Source organism: Papaver somniferum, unplaced genomic scaffold (genome assembly GCF_003573695.1).
Source record: "Papaver somniferum cultivar HN1 unplaced genomic scaffold, ASM357369v1 unplaced-scaffold_132, whole genome shotgun sequence".
In the NCBI taxonomy this organism is placed as follows: Eukaryota; Viridiplantae; Streptophyta; class Magnoliopsida; order Ranunculales; family Papaveraceae; genus Papaver; species Papaver somniferum.
In genome coordinates this window covers 5,121,979-5,132,702 of record NW_020622381.1, presented here as the reverse complement: position 1 = coordinate 5,132,702, position 10,724 = coordinate 5,121,979, and the positions used below count along the sequence as shown (strand labels likewise).

Genomic DNA, 10,724 nt, shown 5'->3' with positions numbered 1-10,724 from the left:
GATCGGAATACAAATTAACCGAAAGACCCCTTAACTATTCAAGGGATTAATAGAACGAATCACACTTTTACCACTAAACTATACCCGCTACAATTGATTATTGTATATGAATGGAATCTTTGTCGAACAAGGGAATCCTACATAATAAAGATAGGATCAGAATATAATTATTAAATTGGAGCGTTGACGCTTTTTGTCGGTAGAACTAGATGAGGTAGGAAAAGAAGTTTTATAAAAAAAAGATTATATCTTTTTTTTTGCTGGGAGTTCTTTAAAGAGCCACTGAAGTCACAAAAAATTGTGTCAGAGTCCGTAGCTCCGTTTTTTCAACCCTCCAATACTTTACAAGCAAATAAAAAATTTTATCAAAAAAGAGAGAAAGTTTGATTCTTTCATTTTTTGAAGATACCCTTTCCCTATTTATTTTATTCATATTCCGCTGGTAAATTTTAGGAATTCGAGCCAATCAACTGGATCTAGTATAAAAACCCGGAGTCTTTTTTATGGACTCAACTCAAGTCTTCAAATAAAGACTGCCCTTGAAGAAATAACGAAATTATAGTTATAATATTAAGAAATAGGATAGGTCCCTCTTTTTCAAAATTGAGAAAAAATGCAAAGACACTTCTATCCTATACCATAAGATTGGAAATAGTCTTATGTGTTCCTGTCGTTGTTGTTTCAATAACAAGTCTTTTTGTTTTCAAATCAGAGAAATGAGTTGATCTATCATTCATTGCGTTGGAATAAAGTAAGAAATGGCACGGCTAGGTACTGACCAGGCCGGGGAATAAAAGTAGCTTTCGGCTAAAAAAGGGGGGAGATTCCGTTTTTCTTTCTATGGAAGATATACCCATTATCGAAATGAAATTCGAGTTGGATTGCTAATCCAATTTGTATCTATCTTATCTATCTATAGAATAGAGTGAAAGAAGAAATAAAGAATTTTTGGCTTCAAGCGTAACATAGTAATTTTTTCAATTTGGAGAGATGGCTGAGTGGACTAAAGCGGCGGATTGCTAATCCGTTGTACGATTTATTTGTACCGAGGGTTCGAATCCCTCTCTTTCCGTTTCCTTCGATGACTTGCTTTTTTTTGCATTCAAAAAAAGACCGAGACCCTTTCATTTTATCTTATTTTCTCATAGTTAAATGTCTGCAATAAAAAAAATAAGAAAATGAATAAACCAACAAGCAAGAAAAAGGTTTTTTCCTCTTCCTCTTTTTTATTCCTCACGTCCAGGATTACGTCCTGGATCATTAGATAGGAATCCGAAGATAAAAAGAGAAACAAAGAATATCACTACTGTGTAAACAAAGAGTTTGAGAGTAAGCATTACACAATCTCCAAGATCATTTTTGTAAAAAAGGGGAATAGACTATCCTTTTTTATACCACATATCCTCTTTTTACACCAAGAAACGAAGTAGTTTCTCAAAAGAAAGTAATTTTTAGAAATTCTTTTGTAATAAGATTCTTTCGTTACGGAAAGGCTTTTTTATGACCCAATTCTATATTGTGGGGGACCCTAAATTTAATAGGGCCCTTGAAGTAGAAGGTCAAGTTGGGGAGGTGATCCAGATTTCTCGCAATTATCCAAGAATAAAAATGTTTGGATCGAGGGTTCAGAATGTAAGACTTAGCTGATCTTTTTAATTGTTATAATCTTTTTTTATCGAAAAAATCATACATGTTGGTAGAACAGTAGGAAAAAAATATCATCGAAAACTTACAGCAGCTTGCCAAACAAGGGCTAAGAGAAGAAAGAGCACAGGTATTACTGGCATAACATCTACAATTGGATTAAAAACCGCATAAGCCTCGGGCAATTTGGCGAAGAAAAAACTACTCGAATGAAGGGCAGAATTAAGACAGATACAGATCAAACTAAAGATATTAAGCATAACAAACATTTCCTTCTTGGAGATAATTGTATTTTGATTGAGTTATTGATATTAAGGAAAAAAACGAAGAAAGTAAGGTAGATCAAAATTCTTCTTTTTTTTTACTTGCTCAATCACAAATCCTTCACTTCTCAACCGAGAACAGAAGGAGTCATACTTTCATACAATATCTTAATTTAATTCTCTGTAATGATCAATAAATTAAGTTAAATTCTACAACTATATGCATGAAATCCTAGCAACAATCTACTCTATTCCATAGAGATTTGGGTGGGAATTGACGAATAAACAATACGGATATTAGTGTTTATTGGTGTCAAATATAAATATAAATGGGGCGTGGCCAAGCGGTAAGGCAACGGGTTTTGGTCCCGCGACTCGGAGGTTCGAATCCTTCCGTCCCAGAGCAGTCCAATTAGGTTCAAAGTGTAATGTTGAATAAAATCGAATCCTTTTTTCTTAGCTTAGTTCTACTGATTCTTTTCTGAATCATCTCTTTCCCTTTTTTCTCGCAAAACAACCCAGGGCAAATGACATGCCGATAGAGCAAAATCTATTTCCTATCCTACCTGACTAGGAAATAGCTCAATAGTTGAATTTCAAAATTAGATGGGCTCTTCCGTGTCTGCCTATTCCGTCGATATTCCTAGTTGCTTAGAAAGACTTTATGGTCTTTGAATCAAAAAAATAAGGCATTCAAAGTGAAAATGCGAAAAAACTCTACCTTACTTCCCCTATATCTAAAGTAAACAGGGGAGTCCAGTTATTAGTTATTAATTCTCTGGGGATCTTGGAAGTCTAAACTAAACAAGAAGGGGCTCTTGGGACTAATTAAATTTTCATTCCATCACCGAGATAATGATTCATTCAAAATCTATGGGTGATTGAGTCGGAAATGAGATATCTATTAAACTTTTTTAACTACTGGTTATGATCTGATTGCGAAATCTTTTAATTTCTTTCACGATAAAATAAGAAAGATTCTATTGATATTTAAATATAAAATTTTAAAAACGAAACGCTTTTAATGATGTTTTATCGATCTTTGGTTCTCGAAGAGATGTGAGATTTGTTAATTTTAATTCTATCGACTCATTTCTGGCCTTTCCAGTTCATTGGACCCATTTCTTTGGTTAATACTTAATATTCATTTTGTTCCGGTATTAGAAATTTAATTAAAGACCCTCCCCTTTTTTTAGTTAGGTGTTTTTAGTTTAGTTGGTCGAGAAAGGTTGAATCTTTCATGATTGATCGTCTTGAACAATCTGTTCTGTTGAAGATGCAGATTAAAGAAAAGCGTTTTTTTCTTCATTTTCTGTATAAATTCTTTTGCTCATAGAATAAAAGATGGGGTTAATTAAATTGAATCCTTTGCGAAGACTTCTCCAGAAAAAAGGACCTTTCCATATAGAAAAAGAAAGTATGAAAGTATAGATTACTATGTGCCGATTGAACCAATGACTATTCATGATTCCATATTGAATCAATTCCATACCGGCTCCAAACTAGAGGAAAGTTATGGTAAAACTTCGTTTAAAACGATGTGGTAGAAAGCAACGTGCGACTTGAAGGACATGATCGGTTGTGGATTCTTACATCCACCATTTTATAAAAGAATGAAGGTGCTCTTGGCTCGACATAGTTTGTTCTGTTTCACTAGAACAATCCCTTTTGTTGGGTTGTAAATAGTACATGATGGAGCTCGAGTAGAAAGTCTTGATTCATTTCTCAGGGGAAAGGGTCTAGGGTTAGTGTCAATCAATAAGTCGGAACAACTTCGTAAGTATATCTTCAATATAGAAATCGAAAGGATCCAATTCGAGCAAACGTTTCAAAAAAAGAAAATTCTTTTCTTGGAATTGTCAAAAAACTATTTTGATCAAAACAAAAGTGTATCGCACGGGAATCAATCCTTCATCTGATTCTTCGATAGAAAGAAATCACAAAAGGTATGTTGCTGCCGTTTTGAAAGATTAAAGATCACCGAAGTAATGTCTAAACCCAATGATTCAAAGCAACGATAAAGGATCCTGGAACAAGAAAACACCATTTTCTGTTGTCTCAACAATAGGTTCGGTCAGGGCGAGGAATAAAAAATGGACTCTAAACAAGACAAAGCAAGGGGGTTAGAGACAGCTCAATAAATAAAATGCCTAAGCTTAAGGATTTTCCTTTGAGCTCTTTGATAATTATACAACTTGAGTTATGAGTACGAATGGTTTTTTCTTTTCTGCGAGAAGGAAGAAAAAAAGGAATGCAAAAAAAGTCTAATGGATTTGCTGATTTTCTCAATCTATTTGGAACTATATACATAAATTCAAATCATTCTTTCTCGAGCCGTACGAGGAGAAAACCCCCTATACGTTTCTAGGGGGGGCGTTGTTCATCTACATCTATCCCAATGAGCCATCTATCGAATCGTTGCAATTGATGTTCGATCCCGAAGAGAAGGAAGAGATCTTCGGAAAGTGGGTTTTTACGATCCGATAAAGAATCAAACTTATTCAAACGTTCCCGCTATTCTCTATTTCCTTGAAAAAGGCGCTCAACCCACAGGAACCGTTCATGATATTTCAAAGAAGGCAGAGGTGTTTAAGGAACTTCCCGTTAATCAAACGAACTTTAAATAATGAACAAAGAAAAAGAAAGTGGGGGTTCCATAATGTGAACTTAACTTCCCGTAATTTCTTCTTTTTTCACTCTTTTTATTTTCTATTTATACGAATTTACTATTAGATTGCTTTCATATAATCCCAAATTCTCGATTCTCGAAAAAATGAAATATTTTTTCTTGATATGGTTTTTGTTAGGATGACACCAAGAAAAGGGGGTTAAGCTTGCTTATTGTCCCTTTAGTTATATTTGAGTTTTTTCTTTTTTTCTTTATGTTTTCAACGTTCATATTGACAATAGTGTATTGAACAAATATAATTGGATCGTGGATAAATAGATCTATTTATCCACGTCCCATAAGTTTTGTTTTTTACTTCATAAAAAAGCGTTCGTTAGATTTGCTGTAAGTTTAATCCTTTGATGTGTCCGTTCAATCTAATCTATTTCTTCTTTTATTTCGGTCGTATCTACACACCATAATTATATTCTTTGGGTTGCTAACTCAACGGTAGAGTACTCGGCTTTTAAGTGCGGCTAGATTCTTTTACACATTTGGATGAAGCAACGGATTCGTCCATACCATTGGTAAAGTTTGTAAGACCACGACTGATCCTGAAAGGGAATGAATGGAAAAAATAGCATGTCGTATCAATGCAAAACTCTGAGAATTTTTCGTCCTTATCAGAGCGGTACAAGATATTGTTTGAATTCTTGGAGCGTGACAAAAGAAATTCACGGATGGGTCGAGTGAATAAATGGATAGAGCCATACGGCTCCAATTATAGGGAAATAAAAAGCAACGGGCTTTTGTTCTTAATTTGAATGATTACCCGATCTAATTATACGTTAAAAATATATTAGTGCCTAACGCGGTAAAAGGTTCTCCTATACGTGGATTATCTATTTTTTTATGAATCCTAACTATTCACTATCTCTTCATTATAGTATGGAGGGGAGATGAATGTGTAGAAGAAGGGGTATATTGATAAAGATAAATTTTTTCCAAAATCAAAAGAGCGATCTGGTTGCAAAAATAAAGGATTTCTAACCATTATCAATTGGATTAAAAAAGGTAGGATCCGTTGATTAGCCTATCTGTCTCCGAGGTGTCTAGTTTTTTATTATTATATACCTTGTTTTGACTGTATCGCACTATGTATCATTTGTGAACCCAAGAAATCCTTTGCCTTTGTTTCAAATCGAATTTTAAATGAAGGAATTAGAAGCATATTCAAAAATAGATAGATCTCGGCAACAAGACTTCCTATATCCACTTCTCTTTCAGGAGTATATTTATGCACTTGCTCATGATCATGGTTTAAATGGATCCATTCTTTATGAATCCGTGAAAAATGTAGGTTATGATAATAAATCCAGTTCACTGCTTGTGAAACGTTTAATTGCTCAAATGTATCAACAGAAACATTTTAATTTGATGATTTCGACAAATGTTGCTAAACAAAAAAAAATTGTTGCGCACAACCCAAATGTTTATTATCAAATGATATCCGAGGGGCTTTCAGTCATAGTAGAAATTCCTTTTTCACTACGATTAGTATCTTTTCTAGAAGGAAAGGATATAAAAAAATCTCATCATTTACGATCCATTCATTCAATATTTCCTTTTTTAGAGGATAAATTATCACATTTAACTCATGTGTCAGATATACTAATACCCTACCCTGTCCATTTTGAAATCTTGGTTCAAATCCTACGCTCTTGGATACAAGATGTTCCCTCTTTGCATTTATTGCGATTCTTTCTCCATGAGTATCGTAATTGCTATAGTCTTATTACTCAAAATAAAGCAATTTCCTTTTTTTCAAAGGAGAATCAACGCTTTTTCTTCTTCCTATATAATTCTCATGTATATGAATGCGAATCCATATTAGTTTTTCTCCGCAAACAATCTTTTCGTTTACGATCAACATCTTTTAGAATCCTTCTTGAGCGAATAAATTTCTATGGAAAAATGGAGCATCCTGTAGTAGTGTTTAGTAATGATTTTCAGACCTTCCTATGGTTGTTCAAGGATCCTTTTATGCATTATGTCAGATATCAAGGAAAATCAATTCTGGCTTCAAAGGGAAGTACTCTTTTGATGAATAAATGGAAATGGAATCTTGTAAATTTATGGCAATGTAATTTTTCCTTGTGGTCTCAACCAGATAGAATTAAGATAAATAAATTATCCAATCATTCCCTCGAGCTTTTGAGCTATCTTGCAAGTGTACGACTTAACCCTTCGGTGGTAAGGAGTCAAATGATAGAAAGTACATTTATAATGGATATTTGTATTAAGAAGTTTGATACCAAAGTCCCAATTATTTCTTTGGTTGGGTCGTTGGCTAAAACGAAATTTTGTAACGTTTCAGGGCATCCCATTAGTAAGCCGGCTTGGGCCGATTTATCAGATTCTGATATTCTCGATAGATTTTGGCGTATATGCAGAAATCTTTCTCGTTATTACAGCGGATCTTCAAAAAAAAAGAGTTTGTATCAAATAAAGTATATACTTCGACTTTCGTGCGCTAGAACTTTGGCTCGTAAACACAAAAGTACTGTACGTGCTTTTTTGAAAAGATTAGGTTCGGAATTGTTGGAAGAATTCTTTACGGAGGAAGAACAAGTTCTCCCTTTGATCTTCCGAAGCGCTTCTTCTTCCCGGAAGTTCTATAGAGAAAAGATTTGGTATTTAGATATTTTTCGTGTCAATGACCTAGCCAATCATTCATAATTGGTTAGGAGATCGTTTAAATTGAATTGATTCCAAACCAAAAGGACGAAAAAATGTTTTCATTCATTTCAATTCTGAAATGCATATGCAGTTGTAATTGAATCAACTTAATTAGTATTTAATTTTCTTAGAATCCTGTCTAGGGAACTGAGTCTTAGATGTATACATAAGGAAAGCCGTGTGCAATTAAAAATGCAAGCACGGTTTGGGGAGGGATTTTTCTCCTATTTCAACAAGGGAATTCTCTACTCCATCCGACTAGTTCCGGGTTCGAGTCCCGGGCAACCCAAAATATTAGATGGAAAATACAAATGAAATGGATCTCTCTTTTTTTTAACTTTAGTTTCTTCATTCACCAAGCATTATAATGAATTTATCCGTATGAATATGAATCTTATATTGGTTGACATGGGCATATAAGTTTTCGGTGATGATGTGCATAATATGTACGGATTCTAAATAGCTTTGTCTTGCCGACAATCACTGTTTGAATGACCAGATGATTACCTAGTTACTTTCTGATAATTGACAATGGTGCTTGGGCGATGATACGATTTCTATCTAAATCAAGCATACCTCCACCTATTAATCTTTAAAGTACTGACGGTAGAAAGGGATAGGAGTGGGGGTCTACAAGTAAATGAAAATAACGCGATGGGCTATATGTTGGGGTCCAGAAAGAAATAATTCCTGGTGAGAAATATAACTCAAGGAAATTGAGAGGTTACTTCAGACGGAGTACTACATAACTTTTGAAGTTTATTTGCTTATTTTCTAGTAGGCCCGTAGGGATTTCATTTTTAGTTTGATTGTTCATGATCGATCAATTAGTGCACCAATGTTTAGGTCAAATGCATCAAAACGTTAATCTATTCTCCGTAGCAGCTTTAATCTGAAATGTTCAATGGTGTAGCTAAAACCTGGCCACAGGCGCACACACCCTTTGCCGTCTCCAGGGAACTTTCCGCACTTAACACAAATCCATATGGATTGGTGAATGAGAGACCTTTCTTTCCTTTCGAAAAAGAAAACAAAAAGAAAAAAGAGGACGAGAGACCTTCCAACTCCAAGTGGGAGGCAAAGCCTTCCATTGTAAATGTTAGCAAGTTTGACGGGCATTCTCATATAAAGAGGTACTATATGAGCTTTTTTCATCATAAAGTCCAAGTGGGCCGCAATGCATGCATTCATGCAGGAACAGTTGAACACCTAGGTGTGCCTACATACTGCACATACTTTCTACTCCTTTGATATAGTCCCACGTCCATATATAACTCGTATGTTCAATCTTTTCACAGAGTTCTGTCTCAACCATCGTACTACATTCTGTATCTAATTACTATACAAAATTTTGCGTTGATTTGTAATGTAGCCCATTTCGTATATCGTCCAACACAAAATCACTCCTGAAACTGATGATGACTTATCCTTACTGCATAAACTAATCTAAAATATTAACTAATCAATTGCTTCTTAATCAAGTTAATTAAGTGGTTAAATGATTGAGGTGGCCGTAAATTTGCATTTCTTTCTTTAATAACAGAAACAGGATGGTTGACTTGTTGCATGTGCTTCATATGATAAGCTCACGTACACGATGATGAGCTAGGCCATACTATATTATATTTTGATAATAAATCATATGGAGAGGTGAGAGAAAGGTATTGGAAAGAAGGACATGGCTAATTAAGGCCAAGGAGACGTAGCTATATAATCCAACAACGAAAGGGACAAGCTAATCCAGTAAGTTGGGAATATAGAAAAAGAAAAAACATTAAAAAGTACATATATATATATGGAGTTATAAAAATGAAGATGCTCGATCAAAATTATATAAGCATTGGCTGGCTGATTGTCTTTATACATGCGTATACAGACACCTTTTCATATATATGAGTAGTAGTCAGAGGAATATCTGCTCTTTCGATAGATATACTACGGCAACTGTTATTACTACTTAATTAGCGTGTTCATATCATCATAACTGAATACTTTGTTTAGTAATTTTGTATCGAGGAACATTGTTCTCTTTTGAAGAGGGATGTCAATAATGGTTCAATGATGGTTATTGATTACCCGGAATCAGAACCAGAACCAGAACCAGAACCAGAACCAGAACTAGTTGTTTCGGTTTTGGTTTTGGGGCTTCGGACGTACATCGGACCCATCATAAATTTGATATACTTGGAATATAATTGTCCTGGAATATAGTCGATTATCATGAACTACTAGTGTAATATTCGCATTTTCTAGATGACGCATATTCTAGAATATAGCTTTCACCTCATGCTTGTTTGTGTACTCTGAGACATATTATTGGAGCATCTCATAAAGCCTGTGATGCACACTTGGTAGAGTGATGCCTCTTTTCCCGAAATCGTCATTTACAATGGTGTGTATTCTGCTAAGCATTGATAGGAGAAATGCATCAACTCGAACTTGTGATGCGCACTTGGCGCAAGTGATTCATCAGCTTGGCGTTATGATGCAACGACATCATTATGCTTGTGCCTTGCCATTGCTAAGTGATGCAACATTTATTTATGTTGCTTATCAAAGGAAACATCAAAAATGTTGATTTTAGGTCAGAGATGTTGCTTATTGAAGGAAACATCAATATTTCTTTGTGTTGCTTACCAACGAAGTCATTAAGCTTGCTAATCATAGCAAAATCATGAGCATCATATATGGAACAAGATTTTCCTTTTACATGGAAACTGAGCTATAAAAACAATTCTAAGGAGGAGGGTAAAATTTAGTTCTTTCTTTAATGAGTATGTATTTTGAACCGTCATATTTCATATCAGTTTATAACATATAGAATAACTAATAGGATGGCTTAGGGCAAAGCCAGTGGGCATTGGCAAATGAGGAAGTTTGGTAAGCCAGGTGGATGGGTTAACCAAGTTTAGGGCAGTGAGAAGAGGGTTTAAGTAGGACGTAAAGTCGGTTATTTCTAACTGAGACGATCGTCTCAAGTTGAGAGAATCCCAGAGCAAGTTGAGCCTACACTTGCCTCAACTTGAGACGATCGTCTCAGTTAGTAGAGAGAACTGGTAAATCCAAACAACCAAAAAATGACCACAATTTCAGCACCTATAAATACCACTTATTTAACTTCTCAACTCACACTTCACTATTTTCTTGAATTTTTCTCTACAAAAGTCTCTTCTTATTTTTATTCAAACTTATCTAAATATCTCAATAGAAATATCTCAATCTCAAGATATTATGCGACAAAGAAATAGAAAACCACCTCCAAATAAACCACTCAAGCTATGTTGGTAACACAATCAGACTCTGATAAATAAAACAATCTCAATCTACTTTCCGTTTGAGAATCGGCTAAGGCTCAAGGTCAGTTGTCTATAAAAGTTGAGCGAGATACCGATGCTCAAAAACCCAAGAGGTGGTTGTTACGAAGTTAGCAAAGTTTATAAAGATCTACCTCATGGTGTCAAACTTATTTT

The 10,724-nt window shown here is 34.7% G+C and overlaps 1 non-coding gene across 1 annotated transcript; it reads left to right on the top strand.

Moving 5' to 3' along the window:
• Positions 1-984: 984 nt before the first annotated feature.
• On the top strand, positions 985-1,072 carry TRNAS-GCU. The gene has a single exon. It is a non-coding gene; the product is annotated as a tRNA-Ser (tRNA).
• The last annotated feature ends 9,652 nt before the right edge of the window (positions 1,073-10,724 follow it).